The 16,850-nt window shown below is 35.9% G+C and overlaps 1 protein-coding gene across 7 annotated transcripts in view; it reads right to left on the bottom strand.

The window, feature by feature from the left end:
• The window catches only part of Lrrc4c (leucine rich repeat containing 4C), a 1,114,683-nt gene that overhangs the window by 173,764 nt on the left and 924,069 nt on the right, over positions 1–16,850 (bottom strand). For all 7 annotated transcript variants that reach the window (XM_040284480.2, XM_078046210.1, XM_078046209.1 and 4 more), the window contains one exon: positions 13,692–13,788. The gene's annotated coding sequence lies outside the window, so the exon portion shown is untranslated. The remainder of the gene's footprint in view (positions 1–13,691; positions 13,789–16,850) is intronic.

Below are 16,850 nucleotides of genomic sequence, written 5' to 3'. Positions count from 1 at the left end.
CTCTATCAGTCACTGTGCTAAGCACTTCACAAGCACTGCCGCTTAGCTATAGCTGTAATGACTGCCATGCCCACACTCAGAGACTCTAATTAGCTACTTGACTATATCTACATTCATTATTCTTTATAACATGGCCCTCAACTTGGACTGCTATTTACTATTTAATGATTTCAGTAAAGATATGCAATCTTAAGAGACATCAGTTTCCTCATATAAAATAAGGAAAGTAACTGTAAAACTTCATAAGGTTATACAGGGGTGTGTGTGTGTGTGTGTGTGTGTGTGTGTGTGTGTGTGTGTGTGTGTGTTTGTGTGTGTGGTGTATGTGTGTGTGAGATAGGGAATTCTGGGACTTGAGCTCAGGGTCTTGGTCATGCTAAGCACAGACTTCTATCGCAGACCCATATCCACAGCCCTGTGGAACTTTTTGTCTGTGGCACCATTGGTATTTTAGGTGAGATGCATTCCTCCTTCAGGGAGGACACCCTATCTTTGAAGGATGTTTAGCAGCAACAGTGGCCTTTACCCACTAGATGGCAGTAGCACCTCTTTTCTCCCCTCCCCCCAAACTCCTGAGCCTCATTTTTGACAATCAAGGTGTTGACCAGTATTGCCTAACCCTCCCCTCTTTTCCACCCCATTGGAAACTACCAGGACATTATGGTGAAAAACAATATACTTTTAGACACTGGACATACATTGTCCCTTTCTAAGTACTGGTGTGCAGTTTGTATGCTCTATCTTCCCTAGCAAAACCAGAGGACTTGGAATTCTCAAGATGAGTCCTGCATTTTTCCTCCTCCTCAACTTTGGGGTTCTTACTACTGTAATGTTTTCCTACCTCACTTCTCCCTTACAAATCCCTATCTATCCTTCAAAATTCCTTTCCTGCCAGAAATTTCCCCTAATTTTTTTTATCAACTGTATGATATTTCTCCCTCTAAACACTTTTAAAGAATCATTTCACACTCTAATTGTGACCTTCATATTCTGTCATATTGTGTAGTTATTTGTATAATTGTATCATCTCTCCTGTTCGAACTGAAAATTCCATGACAATGAAATTCTTTGTTTCTGTATTTTTAGCCACCATAGAGGAAACACATGCATTAACACATGCATTTCTGGCATGCATTAACTGCTCATTAAATATTTGTTAAGTTAAATTCAAGATGAAAATAAATAAATGACTTATTATAAGGCAATGACTAAAAATGTTAGAGTGAACTCAAAATGATTAGAGAATAAACATTGAAAGTATATGTAGATGCTTTTAAAATAGGCAGATAATTGAGCCAATAGAAGTTTATTATTTAGACTGTTTATGAGACTGCCTTGGTTCTCTGTTTCTCTTTGCACATGTAGGAATAGCTGAGAAAGAATTATAGTTATTATTTGGAAACTATCAACTGATTTGCCTACTAATAGAACTTGTATTCTTCTATAAAAACAGAATTTATAAAATAAATTCAGTACAAGCAAATTCACATTATTACCTTTAATAATCAAGAAGGAGGGTCAGGAAGGCCACTGTCAATGTGGAATGAAGCGAATGAAATTGAACAACATTTTTTTTCCTCTGTCTTCCTATAGTTTTGTAAAAAGTATCAACACCTCCCACACACACTTGTTTGCTATAGTAGGTGAAATTCCCTGTTCTCTTAGAGTTTCAAATACAGATGAGTTTATTCACAGCCATTGTTATAAGATGCAGTTATAATAAAGTAGAAAAGACAAGCCCAGTAACATTAATACTTACTAGCATTTGGACTATGTCAGGTTGCACAATGGCACCCCCAAATGTCCATATTCTAATCCCAATAACTTGTGAATATAACACCTTACATAGAAAAGGATTGTGACATAAAATGATTATCCTGGATTATCTGGGTATCTCCATTGTAATCCCAAGGGTCTTTACAATAGCAAGGCAGGGTGACAAGCAACTTGGTCTATCAGTCAATTTAAGAGTGGTGAGGGGGCAACTGATTCAAGGCAGACGAAGCAGAGCTTTATTAAGAACCCAGATAACACTGAGGGTCTCCTATCATTTCCATATGCTTTCCCTTCTCTCTCCCTTTCCCTCCCACCCCACTCATCTCTGTTTAATGTTAATCTTTTCCTCATGCTCTTCCTCCCTCTTCTGTTCTTAGTTGCTCTCTTTATATCAAAGAAGACATTTGGCATTTGTTTTTTAAGGATTGGCTAGCTTTGCTTAGCCTAATCTGCTCTAATGCCATCCATTTCCCTGCAAATTCCATGATTTTGTCATTTGTGAGGGGAAAGGGGGGGAAACAAGGGAGAGAATTGAACAACAGCAGATGAGGTAGAGAGGGAAGATGGGAGGGGAGGGGAGGGGAAGGGGGATAGTAGGGGATAGGAAAGGTAGCAGAATACAACAGTCACTAATATGCCATTATGTAAAAATGTGAGTGTGTAACCGATGTGATTCTGCAATTTGTATTTGGGGTAAAAATGGGAGTTCATAACCCACTTGAATCTAATGTATGAAAGATGATATGTCATGAGCTTTGTAATGTTTTGAACAACCAATAATAATAAAAAAGAACCCAAATAGGGAGGAGACACCTTGGATACACTGATGTTTCCAGAGTGATAGAACATAAGCCTGCAGTTGTTTGGGAATTTCTTTACCACCAAATAGTAAAGGCTGACTGAGAAAATCCCAGCACTGAGGAATGCAGAGTTTTGAGCATACCACTTAACACCACGCATCAGTTGAAAAGCTATTCAGCATCTTTATCTACCCATGCCTGAAGCTATCCTCTTCAGAAATTGTTTGGTTATATGACCAATAAAATATGTGTTTAATATATATGGATTCATATATACTTATATTTAATATAGCATGTATATATATATATATATATATATATATATATATGTATCATGTATGTGATATGTTGATAAGCTAATTTGGTTGGGTTTTATTTATTGGAAACATAAAAAGTGATGACATGAAAGTGTGGAACAGAGAATATAACAAATATATAAAATGATTTTATTTATAGATTATAAATGCTTAAGATAATATTGATAAGTACATTAGCCAAAACATGAAGCCTTTCAACACTACAGAGCAGGACATAACAACTGCTAATATATAAGCTTTTTCTTTAATTGACCACAAATACAATATAGTAAGTAGGAGACTGGGGGCAATTTTGTAAAGAATGAGGCATCTAAACTTGATCTTGAAGGACACATGGAAGTGTGCTAGGCAAAGAGAAAGTAACCTATACATACATGGGCAATTTTTTTTTTTTCAGTGCTGAGACTTGAACTCAGGACTTCAAGAATGCTGGTTAAGTGTTGCATAACTAAATTCTATCTCTACCCTGAAGTACTGATTTTTGACAAAGGTGAAAAGATAATTCAGAGAAGAAAAGATAGCCTATTCAATACAAGATAATAAAGCAATTAGATGTACATATGTACCACTATGAACTTGAGTTCACATCACATGCCATATGTTAAAATTAACTCAAAATGGATTACACTTAGCTGTAGAATGTAAAATCATAAAACTTCTAGAAGTAAACACATGAGAACAATCTTTTGTGATCTTGAGCTCAGCAGTTCTGCCATGCATTTGTTGGACCCTCAAGGTTCTATACACCCCTGTATCCACAACTTTGCTGGGTGCATGTGAATTGGAGTCCTGTTCCTGCAGCCCTTCTGGGCTGCACTTGCATGCTATTTGCTCCAATGGTGTGGGATTGTGGCCCTGTCCCTATGGCTCTAGTTGGCATTATCCTAACTGGAGTATTTGATCACCTGTCCCTGCTCTGAATCTCTGTCTGGTTGTGTACCTGACTCTAAGTGGTTCCGTCTTTGAAACCAACTGGTGGAAGCAGTCTGACCCTATACCTTCATGGATGTAGCACATGCCAAGATGGAAGTTTCAGGAGCCATACCTGTGATAGCAAAAGATTGTGGCTACAGAGTACAAAGGAGTAGAGCTCACAATGAGAGGTGTACCTGAGAGCAGCAGTCTCTTTGAAATGGCCAACACATGGACCCTTACACTCTGGACCTACAATAGAAGAGGCAGCCCCAGTTACATCTGAAATAACTTAGAAGTTATTCTTCATTATCTGGACCAATAAGTCCTGTCTTCTGCTTAGATGGCTGACTAATCTCCTTATCAGATGGCCATTTGGCCAAACTCTTGGTGTTCATTCTCTACAACATTGATAGGCTGAGAATTTTCCAAATTTTTATGTTCTCTTTTCCCTTTGATTAACAGTTTCTTCTTCGAGTTATTCATCTTTTCCTATATTTTAATTTAAGTAGTCAAGAGGAACTGGGATCCTCAACACTTACATATTTCCTCAGCCAGATATTTAATTTCACCTCTTTTATTTATGATTAAACCTCCACAAAACATGAGGACATGAATATGATCCATTCTGGTTCTTTACCACTTAACACCATGAACGGCCTTTCCTCCAATGACAAGCTGCTTACTATGTCTGAGTCTTCATCAGAGTGGATTTTGCCGTCCATAATTCTCATAATATTTGGTTCACAACTACTTAAGTATTCTCTAAGAATACTTTCTTAGAGAAGGGGATAGAACAGCATAGGGATAGAACTTAGTTAAGGAACACTTGACCAGCTTTCTATGTGGCTCACCTCTTCTCTTTCTGAGCCTCACCAGAATTACCCTTTGCATTTTATTCATAGCAGTGTACACTTTTGCTACCAGGCACCTCAGAACTCTTCCAGCCTTTACCCATTACCCAGCTCCAAAGGCACTTCCACATTTTATGTATTTGCTACATCAACACTCCCACTTCTTGGTACTAATTTTACTTATACAAACCAAGTAAGAATTTAGTTGATTCCCCATCTTAACTTCTAGGGACACCATGATTAACTAACAAAGCCCTAAGTTCACATGAGTCAGACCATTCTGACTGCTGCTGTCCATTAGAGCAACTATGTCCACCTTCGTTGTGGTGAGCCCCAACACCTGACCCCTGACATGCCAGGTTCCAATTATGCCCATTGCCTTTAGTCTTTCCAATTTAGTGGTTGCTGTCACTTCAGGCTTATAGAAAATGGAGATCACAGACCTCCTCAAGAATGCCAGGGCTACCCTCACAAATATAATTTTCCAAAGTGTTGGTCAAAGGTAAGTTCTCTGAACTATTCCCAGTATGAAAGAGTAGGGCTTAAATGATAAGTTTATCCTAACATCCCAATCTCCCTAAGCCTTCGAATCCGAATCCTTATCTCATTATCAAACAAAGGGAATTTGGGTATTTTCAATTTGCTCAGAGTGGGGTTTTTTGTCCATGATTCAACCAACCAACCAAACTGTTGAATTCCTAAGTTCTTGGGCTGGAAAATTAAATGCAGAACCTTTGCTTACTAAGTCCATATTAGTAAATTCAGCCCTATTATACTTTGTGTTCCTTCCACTGTCCATTCTCATACATCTTCCCTAGAATCAAAAACACTTATTTTGGAGTATGGCATATTCCTCTTGGGTCATACTTTGTACCTCACCTTGGGGTCCTGCTGGGACTTAAGTTTAATTATACCTGTAGAAGCAAAGGGAGAGGGTGACAGTGTGTCCTAAAGGGTGTCATCCTTGTGTTTCCTGGCAATTACTTCAGGGGAGGTCCTTACCTCTTCCATAGGCAAGGCAGGGTTAATCCCCTCAACTGAAGGTCAAACAGTAAATACCATTGGGGTAGGAATGCTGTTGTCACCGTGGGTAAAGAGGCCACTTCCTCTGTGGTCACAGAGACCACTTTGGCTTGAGGTGGGGATCATAATTCCTGGGGTTGGCTTTTTCTAGCAAGCATCTCAAAACTCTTTCCTTCTTATTCCAAACTCCTATTCCAAAATTGTTTGCATGATTTAGGTATTTACTACTGCAGGACCCATTTCCCAGCACCATTTTCTGTTTTGGTCTAGTTATGCTGCTCTGATAAAATACTGCAAACTGGGTATTACTTATAAACAACAGAAATTCTTTTTTTCTCACAATGCTGCAAGCTGGGAAGTCCAAGGTCAAGTCACTGACAGATGTGGTATCTGGTTGTTCTCTCTTTCTGGTTTAGAGATGGTGCCGTCTTTCAGTGTCCTTAGAGGAGCAAGGACAGTGTCCTTAGGAGGAGCAAATGAGCTCTCTTGGATGTCTTTTATATTTCAATTTACAAAGGTTCTGCTCCTATTCCCTAATCACAATCCCTTAAAGCTCAGCTCCTAATGGCATCATTTTGGAGACTGGAATTTGAACATAGGGACTTTAGGGGTACAAACAGGGTGCTAAAGCCAAACTTCCTGAGTTCACATCCTAAGTGCCCTCTAGAAACTGTGTAAAATTAAGTTTGTTCTTCTGTTTCTTCATGCATACAATGGGAATTAAAATAACATTAACCTCCAAGTGCTGTTTTGAAGTTTGACTATATACACAAAATTAATACCTGCAAAGTTGGTGCATGCCACATATAAGCTGACATAGTTAATATGATTTTTTTGGTTATTCTGGTTATTATTAATATTTTAACAAGCTTTCTGATAAAAACTCACACAGTATGCAATTCAATTATATTTGTAAATTTACTGTTTTGTTTTGTCATATTCACAGATGTGCAACCACAACCACAGTCCCATTTGAAAATATCATGTCAACCTAAAATGCAACTCTGCCCATCAGTGGTCATCCCCCAAGCTATCACTCCAACCTCAGCAACCACTAATCTACTTGCTATTTTTGTAGATCTGCTTATTTTATATTCAAATTCATATAGATCTATATTCATATCATATTCATATTCAACATTTCATATAAATGAAATCTCACCATATGTAGTCTTTTGTGTCTGGCTTCTTTCACTCGGTAGAATGTTTTGAAGGATCATCTATGTCAAAGTGTGTATCAGTACTTCATTCCTTTTTATTGCCAGATAATATTGCACCCTATAAATATACTGCACTTTATTACAGTATTATTTTTTCAGGATGGTGTGCTTTAGAGTAACACGGAGAGAGAAAACAGAAGCAGAGGTGTGTTCTTAATGGTGTCCAGTCTCCAGAGCAGCAAGGAGATATTTTTAACTAGAGATAGGTTAGGGTATTTGAGAAGAAAAGCTCAACATTTTGTGGAAGCATGCCAGAAACATATCTGCTTCCTTAAGGAGGGCCCAGCCTAGAGTCCAAGGACTAATAGGTGATTTCTTCCAATAATGAATAGACAACATAATGCAGAAGGAAGTCCTGCCTTCTTACTAGCCTTGTTAGCTTGGGGAAGCGTTTAAATCCCAGGATTGCCAATTCTCTGCAATCCTTCTCCCCTTTCCATTCCCCTGGTCCAGGCCCATTCTTACCTCATAAAGCCTACTCTGAGGATCACATCTTAATGATGGTAAAAGTGTTTTATGAACTGGAACATGATTTTTAAAATCCAATTATACTTCCATAGTACAATGTACTAGTAGCATTTTAAAATGTTTTCTGATGGCAGAAAAATGCTTTAGAAAATCCTTTAAATTCTTAGGAATTGACAGGTACATACAGAAAAAAAATCAAAAGCCCCAAGTAGTTATTTTGGTTGGTGAAAATGGGTCCTAAGAGACTCTGGGACCCTTTTAGGTAGGAGACTATCTTACTCATCTTTATACCACATTGCCACAATTTATAGGATGTAGTAAAATTTCAATGAAACTACTTGGTTGAAGCAAAATGTGTATTATTGTGTATTAATTAATCAGTGTGTATACAATTTGAATGCTATATTCTTCAGTCATATGGAAGAAGCAAAGTATTATTGATACTAACCTGGCTTATATTGAATGAGAATATACTCTATGTCAGGCAACAAGCTAAGCTCTTTGTGTACATTAACTCACAACAACAAAAGGAAAGAAAAATAAGACCTTTTTAAATTTAAAAAGTAACTCATGAGGTTGGGACTTTAAGTCAATTTGATCTTAAGTCAAAGCTTTTAAAAAGGACATTTTGTTTGAGTTGGGGTTGTGGCTCAGTGGTAGAGCGCTCACCTAGCATGCATGAGGCACTAGATTCAATTCTCAGAACCACATAAAAATAAAAAATAAATCCATCTACAACTAAAAAATGTATACATTAAAAATGAATTTTTGTTTGCTTTTATTAATCAGTGTTAAGTATAATTACCTATGAACTCAAATCCAAAGACTTAAGATCCTAAAGAAATATTGGGTTAAGGGAGAATATATTGTTTTGTTTGAATTCCATTGGGAAATATTCTGAAAAACAGGCATTAATTCTGAATTTGATCTTCCACAAAATGGCTCACCTCTGCTGATTCTTAATTCATGATAGTCTTTAAACACACCTAGCAGTCCTCAGATTCTTTATGTCATTAACTCTGCAAAACCAGAAAATGCGTCCATATACTGTGCCACCATATTTTATCTTGTCATTTTTTCCAAAACTTTTCAAAACTCAACTCATCCATGAAATCTGCGATTGAGGCGGAAGCCACCCAGACATTCTGTTAATATCCTCAGTGTGATTGATATTTCTCTCCTGCAGTGTGGCAAGATAGCATATGCGTATATGTGGGCAAGCGTATATATCTTTATGTTAATGTGCATCTGTTCCTCTCCTCTCTATCATATACCATTAAGGTATTAAGCTCCTAAGGTCTGCCCTTCTTTCCCTCCAGGAAAGGGAGCACTATTTTTACCCAGGTAGCCACAGTGCCTAGCTAGCGCCATGGCATGATGTACACGTTCAATAAACGTTTATTGAATGAGCGAGTGAGTGCTCAATGATGACACTGACAACTTTGAAGGAAAATCTCTCCTCGCACACAGAGAAAATAAGATCACGTACAAATATAACTGCAAATAACTTGCCTTCTAGGGTATTTTATTTTTAAGCATTCTCAGCTGAAATGTGCTGTGGAATGGCTGAGACATAGCAGGTAATTTTCATTTCACCTCTGTTTTCCAAATGGTTACCACTTACCAAATACACCATACTTAAAGTGTGATTTTCCCCCCTTTGGGTATGATATGATGCTGTATTCTTTTCTTTTGCTCTTGTTGTTAAAGCTCTGGATTTCATTAATGTCTTGCTTTTTATCATGAATGTATTTCTTGACTTGAGCAAGAGAAGAATATATATATATATATACATATATATATGTATATATATATTCATTTTAACATTCCTATAAAACATGATATACATTTATTTAACTAATTCCATATATATATATATATATATATAATATATGCATATGTATATCTCCAGATAGTCCCCTGTCTATACATAAGGAGCAGAGCATAATTATGAATGATTATCTAGTGGTTTATTGTCTCCACAGACTGGAATATGATTTTTAAAGTCCAATTATATTTTTAAAGTCCAAATAAAATGTTCTTTATTTTTAGGTATTGTGGTTCATCCCAATATATTGCAACATTTTAAAATGCTCCAATGATCATACATATACATTTATCTTCATTCATTTATCCACTGGTTTTGTGTGGGTAGGGTTTGAACCCAAGCCCTCAGACATGCTATACATGTACTCTACCCACTGAGATACAGCCCACACTTTCCACTGGTATCTTTAAGATAAATCTTTGAAAAGGAAATATTAGGTCAAGGGCAGGAACCTTTTGATATGTATGCCATATTGGTTTCCAGAAGGGTGATATCAAATTACACTCTCAGCAGCAGTTTATAAAAGTGCTCTTTCACTCTGCTCTTGCCACTATTGGGTGTTTTAATTCAGTTTTTAATTTAAAGAGCAAGAAGGAGGCATCCCACGGGGCTTGAAACCTCCCTGAGTAGGCCTATATTAGATTTATGGTGAAAGATTTGTTAACCAGGGCCTGAGTCATGGGAGTGTGGGCATGTTTGTTCTATTACCAAGAACTCTATGAATCAGATTTAATAACTATTTCAGTCACTACCAATACAGCCACATTGCAGAGACAACCCAAACCGGAAAAAAGCTATATATATATATATTTTTTTTAATCCAAAAAATTCCCATGGATGTGATAATGGCAAATATCCTTTTAGTTCTCTTTAGATTGGGGCAATAATATTGCTTCACTGGAAATTATGTATCTCATTTTAGACACGGGGGATCTAATTTATAGATATGTTTCCAGAAATAAGTGAAGCTCTGTTTGTTTCTAAATGAAAATGCCAATCATAAAGTAACAACTACTGCAACTTACCCATGTAGATGTCTACTTTTTGTACATAAACCAGGAACCTGACAAGGCGATTTAGAACTTTACAGGTTCCAATCTGTTGCCCTGTCCATTTAACAACCACTCAGAGCACAATAATTCTTAGCATTTCCATTAGCAAGGAGAAGGCAGAATAAACTTCAGTGCTGACAGGACCAATTCCTACTAGAGTAACAACTACAAATGGGTCAAAAATCTGCATGCCAGTGCTTATACATCCCATAAGAGGAAGACTGATGACAGTTAATTAAATAATGGTTACATTTTCTGATTTTCTCACGGTTTCAATAAATTTTTGCAAAAGATTCTTGGCGATTTTCTTTAAATATCTAAACATTCCTATAGAACATCATATGCATTTATTTAACTGATTCCCAATATAACTTGAAACTTCATAAATCTCAAGGCAAATTAAAGTTAGAGTGTTCCCATTATGATATGATTTCATTATGCTGTGATTTTTTATTGGTGCCTGGAAACTGGATAACCTTGAGTTTCTGAGTGTAATGTTTTAGGGTAGACCTTGTGCATAGGTATAGGTTTCCCTTCAATTATCAGGGTTTTTAAATTATTTCTTTGGTTTCTTACTATGCTGAAGGAATGATGATATGTAGGTTTTCAAAACATCAGGGAAGAAGACTTGTTCATTTCAAATTAGGTAGGCAAATATGTATATTTTAAAAAATAGTGCCAGAGAGGTGTAATTAATCTTACCAATTCAATCATCCATTCAACTAATATTTACTAAACATCCAAATCAATATGTATTTGTTCCTATTCAATTTAGAGAGATCCTAAATTCTTAAAATTAGGGTCCTGAATGAAGAATTTGTTTCTTTCTGGAACCAGAACTCCTAAGAGGCCTAGGGCTGCTTTATCCCTCTTTATAAGTCTTTGTTTTATGAACGACTCTCAGGTATGATTGCACTTTCCATTTCTTTGCTATTCCTTATCTTTCTTTCAGTGTAATATTCTTTATTTTCCAGGAGTAGGAAATTTCTCTTTACTTAATGGGTTGTAATTTCCCAAATACCAATTAGAGCTATGGGTATCTCTGATTGGCATCCTAGCAGAAGGAAGCTGTGCCTCTGAAATCTAGAACTGATAACAGAATTGCTCCACTCCCCCCCCCATTCATACCTTACAGACAATAGTAAACATTCTAGCCAGTTCTTCTGTGTGTATTTATTGGTATTAATTGGTATTAATGTTTCCTATCTTGCAAACCCTTCTATATCTTCCATCTAGACACTGATAGATCTTTGGTCCACTCTACATGTCCTTCCTGACCTCGCCTTCTTAACAACCATATTAACTTATCCTCTTTCATGGATTCATTAGTTCAAGCATGCTTTTAGCCACTTATTACCCAAATTACAAAATTATGCTGCTTCTTGGTAAATACAGCTAGCAGCCTATTCTAAGTCAAAACTATTCCCATTCCATACTTGAATGGGCCAGATGAGAGAATCTAGGCTCCTCTTTTAAATATTAGCAGTCTCTATTCTCTGCAGTAGCAAAGGCCTTCTCACCTGGAACTTTCCCTTCCTTTAAGAAACAGAAGGTCGGGTCAGGACTTTATTATAGAGTTAATCATACATTTCAGCTTCATATTAGCATACAGGAGTTTAAGTTTTGAGTGTCAAATTGAAAAGGTTAGTCAATCTAGTAGGCCTTTGATATTCTTGAAAGATATACGCAAAAGACCTTTGCTGTTAATCAACTTTGCAAATGTCACTGTATCCATTACTTTTTGGAGATTACTCAAGTTTTTATCTGATACACCATCTATGCCACCAAGTGGTAAATCAAAAATAATACTAATGCAGATTCTATCTCTGAGACTAGTTCTGTCTGGTTTTGGATAATTAATTATTCCCCATGCTTTGTGCCTACAATGGAGTAGTAAATACAGATGAGTGACCTTTCATAGTAAAAACTTAAGGGATTTGATCTGTTAGATTTTGTCCTTTGCTATTTCAGTCTAACCAAGAGGACAAATCATCAAATTTTGTCAAAATCAAACAATCTACATAAATTAAAAAGTTTCTTGAATGACCTTGAATCTCAGATGAAAAAACACAAATAAGAAGTAAATAGGATTACTACATTGTACAGGCACTATTCAGTTGAGAACATTCAGTAGGTCCTTAGACCCTCTTTTATACTTGACTTGATTCATAGTCCTATACCAAGTTTATTACTTTTTCTTTTCTTCAGGTTTATGATTTGAGTTCTGTACTCTCAATACATTATTTTTTCCTTGGTTTGTTTTTACTCACAATTAAATCTAAGTGCATAAATTAATTACATTAGGGCTCCAGATTCCAATAAAGTCCAGTACATTGAGGACATAGTGAATTCATATTCTACTTAAACTTCCACATACTCTTTAAAGAGTAATTTAATTGTACTCCCAATTAAAATTTGTATATATATATATATATATACAATGGACTTTTGTTTAAAAAAAACAGTTAAGACTACAAATGGTACTCAACTACCATAAAATCAACTTGATAATAACACAAAGAACATACTCATGGGACTCTGAAAATATGTGACTTCTGATCTTTAGTTGACAAAAATTCTGGTTGAAATGTTGCTCACTTTTTTTTTTTTTTTTTTTTTGGTATCGGGAATTGAACCCAAGGGTGCTTAACCACTGAACCACATCCCCAACCCATTTTATTTTTCTTATTTTGAGATAGGGTCTCACTAAGTTGCTTAGAGCCTTGCTAAGTAGCAAGGCTGGCTTTGAACTTGTCATTCTCTTGGCTAGGCCTTAAGAGCTGCTCGAATTACAGGTGTGCACTTCCTAAAGGAGGGGAAACCTCAGTGCTACAGCTGCCTCTATCCTCCAAGAGAAATTCTCTTGAGTTGGTAGGTAGGATCTAAAAATCTTGGTGCAACCACTCAACTGCCCTTCTTCTTGGCATGTTTCTTCAGTGGTGACAGGGAACAATAATAATCATCTCCCATATATATATATATTTATTATTATTTTTTTTACCATGAGCAGATAACTCCATTATAGTATCTGCCCTGGTCTCTTTTGCTTTCTTTCCTCCCTCTTCTCTTGCTTCTCTGGGGCAAGATTTTACAATTAAAGTTGACCCCATCCACTTCCCCCTCATCTTTGTATTTGCTACTCACAGGAAGATTTACTGCTCCACAGAGGAGATTGGGAGGTCTTCTCCTTGGGAGAGCCCATAGTGGCTCAGCACTTCTTCTGCTTCTGTAAGTAAATCTCCCTAATTCTGGGATTAAACATTAGAAAGCTTATTTTTTTTTGCTACATGCTGAAATGACTTTTCCAAAAATCATTAAGAAAAGTGCTAGCTGACTCTCCATTTGTCTATTCTTTTGGATTATTGAACCTCTTATTGTTCTTAACTTGAACAATTATAATGGAAGCCCCTAGAAAACAGATTAGTGGTGCTTGGAATTTACCTTATGAAAATGTATCCAACAGGTCCTTGTCTTCCTGAGAAAATCCAAGGAAGTTAAATAAATGCTCTGAGTTTCTGCAGATGATGGTTCTTTACACCTGGAGGAAGATAACACAAACATTTTTAAATCATACTATACAAATGAGAACAAATTTAGGCTTAGACATTTCTGCCTGCTATACACCGCAGTAGAATTTTGTAACTTGAATAGTGGAATAATTATCTTTCATGTGCATATGTGTGTGTGTGTGTGTGTGTTTGTATGTTATGAATAACAAGTATAGAGATAAGTTAGACAGAAGCTATATATATTTATCCATAACATATAATACATATTTATATTTGTATTTCTTTAGCTTATCTATTTTTAGATTTGTTAGTCTTTCATTTTTTTGGTCAATGTTCATTGCAGTTGATTATTGAAATGTACCATATGAATTTTATTGGGAAATATTTCATCTATAAATAGCTTCATATACATATATATGTTTGAGAAAATTCTTGCTCTTACTTCAACCCTTTGGCCATGAGCTCCAAACAGCAGAGATAATTATCAGTTTATTTCAACTCTAATAGCTAGACTTAAAAAAAGTAGAAAATATGCAGTGTAATTACAGATTCTCAGATTGATAAAGCTACAAATAATATAGGCAAATATTGGCATTAGATTTGGAATTAGAACTCAATTAAATTCCTAAACCTACCACAATTTGCTTGGCAATTTTGGGCAAGTATCCAAATCTTGCTGAGTCTTAATCCTTTCTACATATAAAATGAAGGACTTTGTACCTTGTTTTCACTAGGGCCCTTCCTTCACTCAAGTTTTATGCTAATTTTCCTTCTAAGAACAGGGTTCAATGAGGATAAAATGATCAAGAACAATTTGTGGAAACAAAGCCCTCATATTTAGATCAAAAGTGAATTTTTATAAACTTATATGAACTCAGTTACTAGCTTTTCTCTCCATTGAGCGATTAGTTATTGTATATAAATGATAGTAAAATGATTAGAATCAATTAGTTTGAGGATCACCTATTGATTGGAAAAATCTATGGTCCACCTGATGGGACATAGTAATATTTGACTTTTAAGAAAATAAATTAATCCTTTAGGGTATGATAACTAGTGGTTCACCTGTCTAACCTTCAGCAATCCTGCTGTTCAAGGGAAGACGTTGGAATTCTGTAGGTACAGGAAAGACCACAGGCAACCTGTAAAATACCTTATAGAATTTAGCATGATATAATGATCGTTTTTTTCCTCCCATTATCTTCCAAGGCAAAACACATTTCTGGAAAAAAGAATATTTGTGTCTAGTTGATGTTTCATGTGTCACTGTCTCATGAAATCAACAGTTTCTGAAATTGAGAACTAAGTGATAGTTGAAACCATTAACTAATCTCAGGGATGATGATTTAAAAACTGACACATCAGATTTGTTTGTTGATGTCAATTTGAGCAAAGAAGACTAATTTAAATCTGTATTATACTTCTGACTCTGGGCTAAACTCTCTATAATTTTTAAAAAAAACTAAGCCTCATAACTACTCAATGAAAATTTTAAAATATCTTTCCCATTTTATAGATGAAGAAACTGAGGCATGAACTTTTTAAGACAGTTACCCAGGAAGCGGCAGAGTTGACAGGTATGTGGATTTCAGAGCTCATCCTCCTTACTACATACTATTTTCTGCATTCAGGCAAGACCCAGCTTGATGGCTACACATGGATCAGTGTATCTTCAATTTCAGGAGGTCTTTTAGACCTGTGTTACTTGTGTCTCTGAATATATCATTCAATATTCAGTTTTTAACATATTTGATAGCCTTGTATCATTGCTCTCAAGGTTCTGATTTTTATACTTCATTTCCATTTTAGGGTCAACAAATGATGTTTCTTCCATGTTTCATTCTGCTTTTCCTACCTGTCATTTAGCTTATTGCAAAGGTGTAGACAGCAGGATGTCTACTTTGCCTGTAATATGATTCAGAGAACTGAGCTAGCTAGTAGGGCTACCTGCTGGGGCACAGGCCTCAAATATGAAGAAGCATGTAATGGGTGGCTGCTCAGAGAAGAACTGTGCGGAGTATTTGCTGACCAGAACGGAGTGAATATTATCATTGCACAAATTCAGAAAATGAGGCCTGGACAATGCCTCACTAATAAGCTAACACAAACCCTACAATGTGCAAGTGAAGGAGTCAGATACAAGATGTTGACAATCTAAGAACTCAGTTTCAGAATTCACCCACCCATTCCGCTTCTCAGTAGTAGCATTTGGACCTCACCTGTATGTTTATACGCATCTCTTAATCATGAAATTCCTGATTCCAGGTGTTCTTGTGTCAATCAATATGCACTGTTTAATACCCCAGACACCATTTTGGCTACCCAAAAGATCTCAAAATCAGAATAACCCAGGCCAGCATCACGACCTGGATGTGGAACTTTTGTAAACTGGCTTAATATCTCCATTGGTCAATATCCTTATTTATAACAGGACAATGAGAGCTCTTCCCTCTGCATGTTACTTTGGAGATTAAATTATAAAGTTCTTATAATGAATTTTGCATCAATGTCTGACTCAGAGTAAATGTACAAAAATGTCCAGGTATTGCTATCATCATCACGATTTCTTTCATGTGGACTTAAGTAGTGAAATATTCTTTGTAAATTTAATAAAAAATTTTAGATTAAGACACAAAATTTATAAACTAGTTTATAAACAAAATATAGACATAATTATTATATTTAAAAGTATAAATATAAAATAAAATTATGGCTAAACTACTAACAAAAGGAACTCAGTAAACTAGCATTGTCATAGTGACTTTACTTTTCTCATAGAAAATGGAAAAGACACTAATCTCTCTACACTTGTGAAATTAAATGTTCAATAACCTGAAAGAATAGATTAAAAAATTGATCTTTTGGCTCAGACTGTCCAAGGTAATTGCACTTTTCTCATACCTAGACATTTTAACTGAAACAAGTGATTTTGCATGACAAAAAAAGAAAGTAAAAAGAAAAGCCTCACTTTTTTTCTTAGTTGTAACAACTTGCAAAAGGATGTCCATTTTGGATTCTGCTTTTAGAGAATTTAGTTACTCAATATTCATATAAAAATAGTTCCAAATCAATATGACATGTTTTGAATTTA

This window comes from Ictidomys tridecemlineatus, chromosome 4, assembly GCF_052094955.1.
Source record: "Ictidomys tridecemlineatus isolate mIctTri1 chromosome 4, mIctTri1.hap1, whole genome shotgun sequence".
Taxonomy (NCBI): Eukaryota; Metazoa; Chordata; class Mammalia; order Rodentia; family Sciuridae; genus Ictidomys; species Ictidomys tridecemlineatus.
Note: the sequence above shows the minus strand (reverse complement) of the source record. Positions and strands in the feature narration are given on the sequence as shown.